This window comes from Podarcis cretensis (assembly GCF_951804945.1).
Source record: "Podarcis cretensis genome assembly, chromosome: 10".
Taxonomy (NCBI): Eukaryota; Metazoa; Chordata; class Lepidosauria; order Squamata; family Lacertidae; genus Podarcis; species Podarcis cretensis.
The window spans coordinates 6,943,428-6,957,067 of NC_137179.1; the positions used below are offsets into that span (position 1 = coordinate 6,943,428).

Consider the following 13,640-nt stretch of genomic DNA (forward strand, 5'->3'; position numbering starts at 1 on the left):
CAGGGAACCAGGCAGAGGGCCTTCTTGGTAGTGGCACCCACCCTGTGGAACGCCCTCCCACCAGATGTCAAAGAGAACAACAACTACCAGACTTTTAGAAGACATCTGAAGGCAGCCCTGTTTAGGGAAGCTTTTAATGTTTGACAGACTACTGTATTTTAATATTTTGTTGGAAGTCATCTAGAGTGGCTGGGGAAACCCAGTCAGATGTGTGGGGTATAAGTAATATATTATTATTATTATTATTATTATTATTATTATTATTATTATGCCTGGGGAGGACCCATACTTGAGAGGTGAAGCACACACCTGTAATATATAGGTTCCATGTTTAGAATTTAACACCTCCAGTTAAAAGGATCTCTAGCAGCGGGGCTGGGGACGTTCCCTGTAGAATACCCTAGAGAGTGCCTGCCAATCAGTGTAAACATTGGTGGACTAGATAGACCAGTGACCCAACTTGGAATAATGGAGTGATGTCAATCCCTCACTTGCATGTGGGAGTCCAACCCCCAACTGAAGAAGCAAAGTTGTAGCTCTCCTGCTGGGACAAACAGAAGAAGCAAACTCTTTAACTTAATGGTCCAGCCATTAATTGCATAAAGCATTTGTCCATCACCACCATAAATTTTCCATGCAGATACACTGTCATTCGCAACAAAGCAAAGCAAATGCAGAGTCTGCTTAGCAGTGTGCCTATGTGGCTTTGAGAGCACAGGAAGCCATGGAGCAGAATGCTTTACTTGGATTACTCTCTGCTGAGAGCCAATTCAATCTCAAACGGATTATATACTGAGTGCTGCTGAAGGGTGACCAGAGTAATTTCCCATCTTGTAGGGGCTTAAGGTGACATTCTTTTGAACTTTATGTGTCTCAGAAGCTTAGAGAAAAGCTTTCAATAAACTAGAGGGGGAGTCTGTACCAATTCTATGTCGAAAGTAGATGCATTCTTTTCTGAAAGGTTGTGTCCCCTCCATGCCATATGCAAAGAGGCAAAATAAAAACCCAGGAAAGAAAACGTCTCTGTGGAACTGAAAGTGAGTTCATCCTGTGCCTATAATATAACATGGTATTTCAAGTAAGTTGTCTGAAATGTTATTATCCTATTTGCCCACACATATATATGGTAGCCTCAAATAGGGGTGGGGGGGGGGAGCCTCCTAACGCTTTCTCAGTTTACAAAGGTTTTTCCGTTTTTCAGTTTACAAAGGTTTTTCTGATCACCAGGAACCAAATCTTTGTGTGGCGAGTTCCCGCCCCCCACCAGGATAAATAAAGACACAAGACACCATAATTTAAAATAGGGCAGGCCACGCCTCCCCAGCCACCCGATTGGCCAGCTGGGGGGGACTATGCAGACGGGATTCCCCCGCTCACGTGGGGTGGGCGTGAAGCCCGCAACCCCACCTCCTGGGCAGGCCGGAAGTGGCTTTCTCCCCAAAGGTGACTGGGCAAGTGGCTGTCTGCAAGCCTTAGGTACTAGGCTCTCCAAGTAGCAAGGGCGTAAAGACTGTGCTACCTCTAGGCCAGTGTTTCCCAACCTTGTGCCTCCAGCTGTTTTTGAACTACAACTCCCATCATCCCTGACTAGCAAGACCAGTGGCAAGGGATGATGGGAATTGTAGTCCAAAAACAGCTGTAGGCACAAGGTTGGGAAACACTGCTCTAGGCTTCCAGTCTAACAGACAGGATTGAGCAAGCTGTGGCCCTCCAGATTGTGTTGGACCACAACTCTGACCATTCATTGGCAAGGTCAGTTGGGACTGATGTGACTTGGAGTCCAGCAACATCTGAAGGGTCACAATAACATATCGCACATCAAAGGAAGAAAGAGAACATGATCTGTCCTGGCTATTTGTTTCCATTGCACATATATCTCTGGCCAGAATCACAACTTTGGCCCCAAGGCATGACTAGAGCAAAAAGCTTTATCAGATTGTCCCATCCATTTAACCACAAGACCAACACACTAGAGAACACTGGTTCTCATGTGCAAGTGCTGTGCTTTTTTCTGACGGTACTCAACAGAACACAGTACTGCCACCTCCCTCCCAAATATATATAGTGATTTATTGAGATGGTGGCGAGGTTTTGTTGGGAAGTAGCAAACAGAAAGACACACAGAGAAAGAGAAGGAAGAGAAACTGACTCCTCTTTCTCCTCCCACTTCCATAAGAAACACAACTGTTTGTCTCAGTGGCGCTGGGAAAAGTTTGGAGAAGTTTCAGAGAGGAGGCATATAATTTGGGAAGGAGGGCAGGATGGGTGCTGGGACAGGGGATGGTTAGGGAGCCAGCAGGGTGGGGAAAGGACAAGAGGGAGAGAATTGGAGTCCCAATTATAAAGCGAGGAGGAGTCACGAGTTGTGACCAGAAGCATGGGCCTTCTCTTGCGCATAATGCGGAGCTGCTTGGAGGAGCAGCCTCTGGCCCCTAAGCTCCAAGAATGCATAGCAGCCACTACAATGACAGGACAGGAGACTTGGCTTGGATCTCTTTCCTTCTCTCCCCCCCCCCCACACTTTTTTACGCGACACACACAATGAATGAAGAGCACCAAACAGAGGAGTGGAAAAGGGAGATAAAGAAACTGGACCTACTTGTCAAACCCAAGCCAAGGATGATGCCTTTCAAGTGTGGCTTTCTCCTGAGGAGGGCAGAGCAGATGTCAAGGGAGGGAGGGAGGGAGGGAGCCTGGAGACATTTGTTGTTGTTTAGTCATGTCCAACTCTTCGTAACCCCATGGACCAGAGCACGCCAGGCACTCCTGTCTTCCACTGCCTCCCGCAGTTTGGTCAAACTCATGTTTGTATCTTCGAGAACACTGTCCAGCCATCTTGTCCTCTGTCGTCCCCTTCTCCTTGTGCCCTCAATCTTTCCCAACATCAGGGTCTTTTCCAGGGAGTCTTCTCTTCTCATGAGGTAGCCAAAATATTGCAGCCTCAGCTTCAGGATCTGTCCTTCCAGTGAGCACTCAGGGCTGATTTCCTTCAGAATGGATCGGTTTGATCTTCTTGCAGTCCATGGGACTCTCAAGCGTCTCCTCTAGCACCAGAATTCAAAAGCATCCATTCTTCGGCGATCAGCCTTCTTGATGGTCCAGCTCTCACTTCCATACCTCACTACTGGGAAAACCATAGCTTTAACTATACGGACTTTTGTTGGCAAGGTGGTGGCTTGGGATTATTATGTAGGAGGCACACTGGAGTAAATTTGCATTACCCATGGAGGTGGGGTGGGAGAGGAAAGACCCAGTCACTGCCCATCCCAGTGTGAAGAAGCCTGGGGTGGTGACTGTGGGATGAGGCAGGGAGCAGTTGGGAATGGAGGCTTCAGGTCTGCAAGGGCCCTGCTGCAAACGAAAAGAACCAGGAAAGTCACTGTGTGTGTCAGCAACATGGGAAGGGAGGTGCTTCCCTTACTCTTAAGGAATTTGGGCTGGAGAGAGACAGGCTGGAAGAAGAAGTCAAAAGAAGGTGGTGCCCCCCCCCCACGGGTAGGAGTAAAGGTATCAGCACCGTTTTTTCCTAGGGAAAAAAAATCACTATGGAAGAGGCCCCTATTATTCACAACTCATATGAAGTGACGTTCTGTTCCAACATCTGTCTACCTTAAACTAGGTAAATTTAAATAGGACTGATATAAGGGGATCCCAACCATTTTTCAACTGAGGGGTTAAGAGCAGCAATAAAAAAATAATAATCCTGTGTTATGAAGATTTATTTCATTGCTTCAGCACAAAGCAAACACCATCTTCATGTCAATAATTTCATCTCCCTTCAAATAAAAACTTTATTCATTTAAAAGCCATTGCTCGACTCTGTTCTTTGGACTCCGCAGCCTGCAGTGACAGTTACCGCGCCGAATACTAATGAGCAGCATAATGGAGCACCATTTCGGTCTCTGGCGCTCTCCAGGGAAGAGCAATCATCTCTGAACTGTCATTGCTAATGCAAACGACTACCACTAATCCACTGGGGCTCTGAGCAAAAATGCTGGGAGCTATTGTTTCACGCGTGCCCCCTCTCCCTTTTCAAGATCCATTTCCCTCTTGTAGAAGCCTCTCCAATTACATTAAATGCACATAAATAAAATAGATTAGAGCAACATACACATAAACTCATTAGGTATACACACCTCTCCCCACATAATGGATTACCCATGGCAGGGACCTAGCGTGACGTGGGCTTTCCTGAGGTCTGGTACTAAACGGCACAATTCCTGCAAGGGTGCTCTTTTTTAGATTAGACAGACTTTTAGCTATAACAGGTACAACTTGGGTGCAAGGGATCCCAATTTGTTTGTGCTGCTATTTGCATTTGCTGAAATGTAACGAATCATGCAGTCAAGGAGGTCTAGGTAATACACTAAGGGATGAAACAACATAAATGACACAGATCCTTGGTGTTTTGTTTTGGGTTTTTTTTTTAATGCGAGTTTGTTCCACTGGCATCAGTAGAGTTATCCTAATTCACACCAGCAGAAGATCTATACCAAATCTATCCGGACACTGAACTGTGGGATCACCACCCACTTTCAAATGGTGTGAATGAAGCTGTTTGAGAATAACTGCCACTTAATCACAACCAACTCACACTTTACTAATGAGGTGCAAATTAGCTTTTAAACTCATCTCCATACTGAACAATATGCATGTCTGGACATCTGTCCAACATTTTTGGTCCTCTTGGATCACAGAGGTAGAACTAGAGGGGCTGTATTTTGATTGGCTCGCAGTAATTTTCTCTCTTTTTATATAGATGAACAAAAACTAAACAAAAAAACCCCAATTATTTAAGTATTAAACTAAAAAGGAAATAACAAAACTTACCACAAGCCACTTAACTTGTGGTTCTTGGGCTTAATACAATAATATATATGATTTGCCTTGAATAATTTACAAACTTTGAATTATTTGAATTATTTACAAATTGAATTATTTACAAACTTTATTGCTAAATCCGATCTGTTGTTCTTTGTCATCTTCAAAGTTCTTATCTTAAGGTATCTTGTGAGATTGGGGGAGAGGCCATGTCTGGATATCCATCCAATATTTTTGGTCCTCATGGCTCACATAGGTGAAACTAGAGGATCTTTTAATTGCCTTGCATTATTTTTCCTTTGTGGAAGTGCAACACATCTAGGGATGCTTGGAGCAACTGACCAAATTCCAGAGTGTTAGTTCCATTTCAGAAATAGAAAACATTAGTAAATGCAGCAGACCTACTTGTGATGCAATGGGGTGAAAAAAGACAAATTAGGCAAACAGATTATGAAAAAAGCCCCCTATAACATTTTAATTCTAGCTCAAAATCCTCTGTGCATGGGCACATGGACTTAGTTGGTATCTGCAATCGTAATGATAGCACACCCCTAAAGGGGTCACCAGATCAGGTTGCTCGCCATGCAGAGCAAAATTCTGTGTGTCAGTTGTGGGTTGGATTGGCAGCGGACCAACATAATCACTTTGGTACCACCAGCTACATGGCACAAAGCAGCCTGCGAGCACACTCAACTCTGCCTGGTGACAGTTACTCATGTATTGGAGCTGTGAAAGCTGGGAGGGTATACCTGGCCTTTTCTCTCGGAAACATGGGTAATTTTGAAGCTGAAATATACTCACAGTGCTATTGACCAGAACACAATGCATAGGACCCCTGAGAGAATCAGAGATTTATGGAAATGGCAAAGCACTAAAGAGCCAGTGGGTGCTAATGTATAACCATTACCGAACAATCTACAAATCACATGGTTAGCCACCATTTCAGGTGCCCACTGGAGATTTGTTTGACAGATGGCAAAAATATTAAAATGAAATAAACAAACCTAAGGAAAAGCAGCTGTTGGATCAGCAATAGCAGTGGGAGAAAGCAGCTGAGAAAGCATGATAATGCTTGGCTTACAATACTATCAGAGCCTCCAAGTCAGAACACCAGAGCTCATTCCTTCTTTTTTGTCCTCTAAGTCAGCCAGTGCTCCATCATTCCTTTAAGTAAGTTCTTGCTGGTTTCCAACTAAAAGAAGTGAACACTGGAAATCCATCAGATGATTTGTTCCTGCAATGGTATGGTTCTGAAGTCTACTTCTCAAATAACATCGCTCCTACAAAATAAACAAGCTGCAAGATGCTCATTACCTCTGGTGATCTGCCTCTTCCATCTGCTACCACAAACAAAAGGTGTCAGGTAGCATGGGCCAAATATGGATAAACATGCTCCTGCCCCATTAAGAAAGCAGAGGATGGAAGAGAAGGTGGTTCGGAAGAGGAAGAATCCCCAAGGGAAGAAATGGAACTGGAGAGCACGCAGGTGAAATTTCAAGGGGTGGGGGTCACAGTGCTGGCAGAAAATGAGCCAAGAGACTGAAGAGTTTCAGAAGAAATGTAGACATCAAAAAGATGCCTTGATTTATTTCTCCTCGCTGCAAATCTTACATTTCATAGCAAAATAGCTTTTCTGGTGTGCAACTGTCAGATTGCTGCAGCTTTCAGCTAGCCTTGAAAAGACGATTTCCTCTTCACCTGTCTCATCATGCTGCCTGGTGCCACATCCATATGGTCAAGCCTTTGACCTCAGCATTAATTAATCTGGAGTAATGACCAATTCACAACAACTCAGATGAGCAAGAATCCCAACAAGCGTAAATTCAAGGGGTGAGGAAAAAGCCACTGAGGTTTCACACCCCTGATCAAGAGTACAATGGTTTATAAAAGACAAATAAAAGGGTAATTAATCTCTGATAAAATAGAAAACCAAAGGCATATGGAGAGGTGTTCTTGATGGTCGCTCCAATTTCTGGTTGCGCCTTCAACCTAGAATGTCTCTTAGAACACCTGCATGATGTCACCACTCTTACACACTTCAAACCCCTCCTCAATTGACCCACTTTTTCCATGAAAAAACAACCACTTCCCCTTCACCCAACCACTGCTCCCCCAGTTTGGCACTAGAGAACTAAATTTTCCATCTGATGAGCTTTACCGAGAGACAGCCGTAAAAAACCACACACAGACCAGCACTTCACACACCCTCAAAGTGTAAATCACAGGCTGCGCATGGCAAATAGGCCAAGGCACTGGGTCAGATTGCTTGGGAATTGGTAACCACACAGATGTTTTCAATCACCAACTATATAGAAAACCAAGACCTATAACAGAACTTTTTGGCGGCTTGATCTCAAAATATATCACAAAACTCCTTTATCTAAGCTGGGCAAGCTTATTGAATAGGCATCAATCTTGAGTGTGTTGAGGAGGTAAGGATGACAGAATGTGTATCGGCATACACATTTTGATGGGTACCAACAATGGCTCAACACAAATAAAACAATCAGTGGGGTATCGTCTAGAAAACGGGGGAGATGGAAAATAATACAGAAGATATCCAAGTGTCAGGTATATATTTGTAAAACCTAGAGAGTAAAATATTGATTTGATGATTGTTGGTGTCCACAAAACAAGGCAGTAATGCAAAATAACACAGGACAGACAGCTTAGGCAGTGTAAACAACAGGTCAGAGTTACTATTGCTATAGCAGTGAAAAGAGGGGACACATTCTTATTTGGTTTTGAAGCTCGCTGGATGGCCTGGGGCAAGATATACACACATCCTCTCAGCTGTCTAGTCCCCACAGGGCAGCTGGAACTCCTGAGAACTGGGAAGAAGACATGTGAGAACTTTGCTCCACCTGGCACCGCCTGTATCTGCCACCAGGGCTGTGGGAGACATCAACAGCAGCCACCCAGTGAGGACATCCTGGCCTTTGGGGGACTAACATCCAACAGCTTCAACAGCCAGGAGATTCAGCGACAGAATGGCATCTGTTGGCAAATCGGAGAATGTGGGGAGGCAGGGGGAGGGGTTATATACATACACCTTTACCCTGCTGCAGTGATTACTGATCACTGTTTATTTTATTGTACTTTAAATATATTGTAAGTCAGCCCGAGAACTTCTGTTAGTAGAAATGCAGGCATTTAGTCCCATCATCCTCTATTGGATATGCTGTCAGTGGTTGATAGGCATTGTTATCCAAAACTTCAGGAGGGTACCACAATTGCTGCCCCTGAAAAATGCAGTGCACAGTCAGGGAACAGGATTTCATGCCATGGTATGTTTTGGAAGCCACTAGCATAAGTGACGTTCAAAGGTTATGCCTAGAAGATACTAGTAGCAACAGTCAGAAGTCCATTCCCCATGCTCAGGTATTGTGTACCAGATTTTGAGGTCCAAGAAAATAGAAAAGATATTCCCCATCAGGTCCTGCTCATAAACTTTCTCTGTGACGCAGAACTGGACACCGAAGGGAGACAAAGTATGGAACTTATGACCCAGAGATTCTCGTCTTCATTACTCCTTTTCCAGCTGCAGATGTACTGCTGCCATCAACAAAGTTTTCAGGCAATGGTTATAGGAACAAAGTTCTTTAATTCCCCACCCACCAGCGCTCAAATTTCTCTCATTATTCTCCAGGATGGCCACTTATAGAAAGTTATGTTTAGAGATTTCATACCAAAAGTGACTCAACTGTACTACTCAGAAAAAAAGCTTTCCTCGTTTTCAAAGCCCATAAGCAACATTCATGAAGAACAAGTCACATTAGTGAAGAGAGATTGACCTCAAGGCATTACAGGCAAATTGCTTTTCCTTAGTTGTGTGATGACCTTTAACCTCTCCCATTACAACCTGATTCTAGAGATGTAAGGTGGAAAACACAGAACGTAGAGCGGGGTCCCCCCCCCCAAAAAAAGTTCTTTTGTGATTTTATTATTATTATTATTATAACTGCAGTTACTGTTAATGTTTAAGAACAAACATAGGATATTTTTTCAAGTCTGGAGTCCACAACAAAAATGAGTTTCTTCTCTGACAGATTTATCTTGCCCTGCTTATAAGCTTCCAGGAAGCGTACAGAAGGGCCACTGTAGAGAGTAGACAAGTAAGCAGCAGGTGAAAAATAACTGGAGATGGCTACAAAAATGATGCATGTTGAAAAATTATGCTAAGGTAGAGTTGTAAAAACTTGGACAGAGAGGCTGTGAATTAGGTATGTATTACCACTCAAAAGATTTGGGAATGTTGACAGGTTTCTATCTGTCTGAAATTGTTAGATAGATGTGTCATGGGATCCCAACAACAAAGCAAAAGAGAGAGAACATCAGTGTACTGAATAAAAGTGTTAAAATAAAACTGATGCTCCCCAGAATTCCCCACCACTCAATACATTTAATAGAAATGTGCCTGTCAAACCCCAACTAAACCAACCACTCTTACCTGATTTTTCCTTCCCTGTGCAAGACATGGCTGCACTACAGGGCAATGTAAAGCAAAAAATTAAGGCATCAGATCTGGGGCACAACTAAGGACAGCAGAAGAGGAAACCACGCAGAGCTGATCCTGTAGGGCACCATCTACTGTGATGCTTTCTTGGCAAGCCTTACTGAAACAGACAGGAAGTGCATCAGAACACAGCTGTCCAGGTTCAGTGAGGCCTGCATAGGAAGACTTGCCATTGGAATGTGGCCCCTGTTAATTAGCAAAAGGGGCTGGGAGGCCATATAGATTTTGCACATCAAAGCCCAAAACATATTAGAATAGAATCATAGAATCATAGAGTTGGAAGAGACCACAAGGGCCATCGAGTCCAACCCCCTGCCAAGCAGGAAACACCATCAGAGCACTCCTGACATATGGTTGTCAAGCCTCTGCTTAAAGACCTCCAAAGAAGGAGACTCCACCACACTCCTTGGCAGCAAATTCCACTGTCGAACAGCTCTTACTGTCAGGAAGTTCTTCCTAATGTTTAGGTGGAATCTTCTTTCTTGTAGTTTGGATCCATTGCTCGTGTCAGCTTCTCTGGAGCAGCAGAAAGCAACCTTTCTTCCTCCTCTATGTGACATCCTTTTATATATTTGAACATGGCTATCATATCACCCCTTAACCTCCTCTTCTCCAGGCTAAACTTGCCCAGCTCCCTTAGCCGTTCCTCATAAGGCATCGTTTCCAGGCCTTTGACCATTTTGGTTGCCCTCCTCTGGACACGTTCCAGTTTGTCAGTGTCCTTCTTGAACTGTGGTGCCCAGAACTGGACACAGTACTCCAGGTGAGGTCTGACCAGAGCAGAATACAGTGGCACTATTACTTCCCTTGATCTAGGTGCTATACTCCTATTGATGCAGCCCAGAATTGCATCTTGCGCCACCCTTGCTTTTCATGTACACAACCTTCCTTTTTTCTTTTCTTTTTAAATTAATTTTCACAAAATTATAAACAAACAAAACAAAACAAAACAAAACAAACAAACAAACATAAACCATAACCTTATTAAAATTACACTTATTAACATTGTTAAGCGACTTCCTCGCTTCCCCTTGGTTGAATTTCCATGCATATCCTTGTAACGGCTTTCCAAGTCCTAATTCTTATAAATCTAACTTAGTTCATTAACATCCTTATATCTTTTCAATTCAAAATTGTACATGTTAAACATCACTTAACTTATATAAACTCCTAAGCCAATCTGTCACCTGCAAGCTATTTCCAATTAGTTTAACTTAACAAATTTAGCTAAATAACCGTTAAATTTTGTCCATTCTTCCTGATACTCCTCCTCCTTCTGGTCGCGAACTCTTCCGGTAAGGTCGGCTAGCTCCGAAAACTCCATCATCTTCATGCCCACAACCTTCCTTACATTTTGTCTGTACCGTGCAGAGAGCTACGAGACAACATGCCAAATGGGTGGGAGGTGCTGTTAGTTGGAGAGTTAAGCACGTGACTTTGGTCCCTTGTGTAAAACCCACCAATTCCCCTGATGCACTGTGCATCCCTCATCTCCACCTCTTCATATCCAGATCCCACAGTTTTAGTACTGTATTTACGTCAACAGCCAGGTATATAAATGGCATCCTAGGAAGCAGAGCATTGTGGATCTGGATCATTATTTCTCCACTTGAGCTGTGCTTGTCTGCCTGCAGAGGAGATGATCACTGGCTTTACCCCCTGCACACCCCTGTGGGACCCATTATTTATTGCATTACATTTTATAGTGCTGAGTAAATAAATAGCTTCAAAGTGCTAAATGTCTTCCTCAAAATGAGTTGTGTTCAGAGGCTGCAGTTCTTTCTTTGGCTTTGGAAAATGCTGTTATTAGGAACTCTATAGAAGACTCGTGTGTGTGTGTGTGTGTGTGTGTGTGTGTGTGTGTGTGTTAGGTGGGGGGGAGGCATTCATCCTAATAGAGATGTGATCAAACAAGGCAGCCAGGATGCAAGAGGTGACTCTGTGGGAGCACATGCCTTGCACGTGTGCCTGTCTCACCGCCACTCCTCTTGCGTCCTAGCCTCCTGATGTAACCTCCTATCCGCGCAACACCCTCAATTTGATCATTCTTGGCAGATGCCATTTCTAAAATGTTAATTTAGATCATTACTTGCTGTATGTGACTTATAAATGAGTATTGTTTACAGGGCTTGAGGCATTGCTGGGAGAGGGAAGGAAACAGTGACACTCATCACCACCTCGTGCACATTCATTGTCACACACACTCAAAAATCATATCCCTTCCCCAGTCTTTGGCAGGTTGATTTCCTCCAGACATTTTAGACTACAGCTCCCATGTGTCCCTGCCAGCATGGCTGCCTTGCCCAGTGAATCCTCAAGAACATTGAAGAGTTTGCTGGGTCAGGCCAATGGACCATCTAGGCCAGCATCCTGTTCCCACAATGGGCCAACCAAATGCCTATGGGAAGCATGCACAAGAGAAAGGGAGGGCATTCACTCTTATTCACTCTTATTCACTCTTATTCACTCTTATTCACTCTTATTCACTCTTATTCACTCTTATTCACGAAGCAGTTTTGATTCAGCATCGCCTTGATTTTTGCCTGTGGAATCTCTGGCCAATGTCTGACAAAATTCAAGCCAGGCCTGGGCTTTATTCCTCTAGTGTGCCATGCAGCTTGGATCTAATATACCATTAAATTCTGATAATTTCTACTTTTGTGCACATTGGCACATCTATCCAGACCCATGTAACCTAATCTAACCTAGTTTCTAGATTCTGCTCACAACTATGGAAAACTCTGAGCAACCTGGGGATGGGAGAAGGTCAAACTGCATGCTCATCTCATCTCAGTGTGTGTGTGCGCGCGCACACACACACACACAGTCCCACAGGTCTTGGCACTAGCTCATAACAGATCAGATTCCTTTTGACCAAAGTATTTCAGTGGGATCTGTACGTAGTGACAGAAATCTGGCAAACTTTTTAGGGGCGAAGAGTTCCATACTTGTGCTGTCTGGACTTTATAATGCTCACATCACTAAATATAGGCTTTGAAATTTCATAACAAACTTTGTGTTGCCAATTCCCCCCCCCCTTCCCCAAAACACACATGCACAGAATAAATCATATGTCAAAGAGACATTCAGTGTGTCTTAGCCATATGAGAGCAAATAATTTAACACTGGAGTGCTTTTAATTGTGTCTGACACTTAGCACATGGCAGGTAGGAGCCTTGAAGACAGCTGAGGAAAAGTGCTGGTGCAATTCCAAAAGTAATCACAGAAGTTAGTGACAGAAGGGGACCTTGAAGCTTATCTGACCCCTTTCAAGCAGATATACTTCTTTGCTTTGTGGGGAACCAAACTGGCCTCCCTCAATTACTTTCGTGAACACATTTCAAAGCTCACGATGACCAGCATTCAAGTTGCACCAAGATTTAGGATAACACTGGGTAGCCTATGAAGCACTATAGCGTTTGTGTGCCTATGAGACACTATTCACAACATGAACAATTGCATGGCTTCTACATTATGTTACTACTTGGCCTTCGTCCAAGAAGACAAAAGTGTCACTATTTTAAACAGCCCTCCTTAATTATCCAGAGAGGGCAGGTGGCAAAGAAAGATGTTAGATCAAGTCCTTGGTGGGATCCATACATGGTGGTGGTGGTTGGATCACAACTTGTAAAGGCCTGGATTAAACCAGTCTTTCAACAACATCTGCACTGCATTTCTTCTCTCTTCCAAGCACAATTCAAAGTAGTTTGAAGTATTTATATCTGATTGATCTCTAAAAAGTCTGCCCTGATTTAGGAAATCATCATCTTCTCAATCTCCCCATTGTGAATTTAAAGTGCAGACATGAACACCCTATTATCAATAGCATAAGGTAAAGGTAAAGGGACCCCTGACCATTAGGTCCAGTCGTGACCGACTCTGGGGTTGCGCCGCTCATTTCGCTTTATTGGCCGAGGGAGCTGGCATTCAGCTTCCGGGTCATGTGGCCAGCATGACTAAGCCGCTTCTGGCGAACCAGAGCAGTGCACGGAAACGCCGTTTACCTTCCCGCTGGAGCGGTACCTATTTATCTACTTGCACTTTGATGTGCTTTTGAACTGTTAGGTTGGCAGGAGCAGGGACCGAGCAATGGGAGCTCACCCCGTCGCAGGGATTCGAACCACCGACCTTCTGATCGGCAAGTCCTAGGCTCTGTGGTTTAACCCACAGTGCCACCCGCGTCCCATTATCAATAGCATACATGTAGCATATTGAGAAAAAACACTAAGACAATGGTTCTAGGAAATTTCCCCCAAATGTAATGTTTATATATTAATTGATACCACCTTTCTGTCCTCAAAAA

At 43.8% G+C, this 13,640-nt stretch overlaps 1 protein-coding gene across 1 annotated transcript in view; it reads right to left on the bottom strand.

The window, feature by feature from the left end:
- The window catches only part of EXOC4 (exocyst complex component 4), a 376,341-nt gene that overhangs the window by 151,879 nt on the left and 210,822 nt on the right, over positions 1-13,640 (bottom strand). The gene's annotated exons all lie outside the window — the stretch shown is intronic.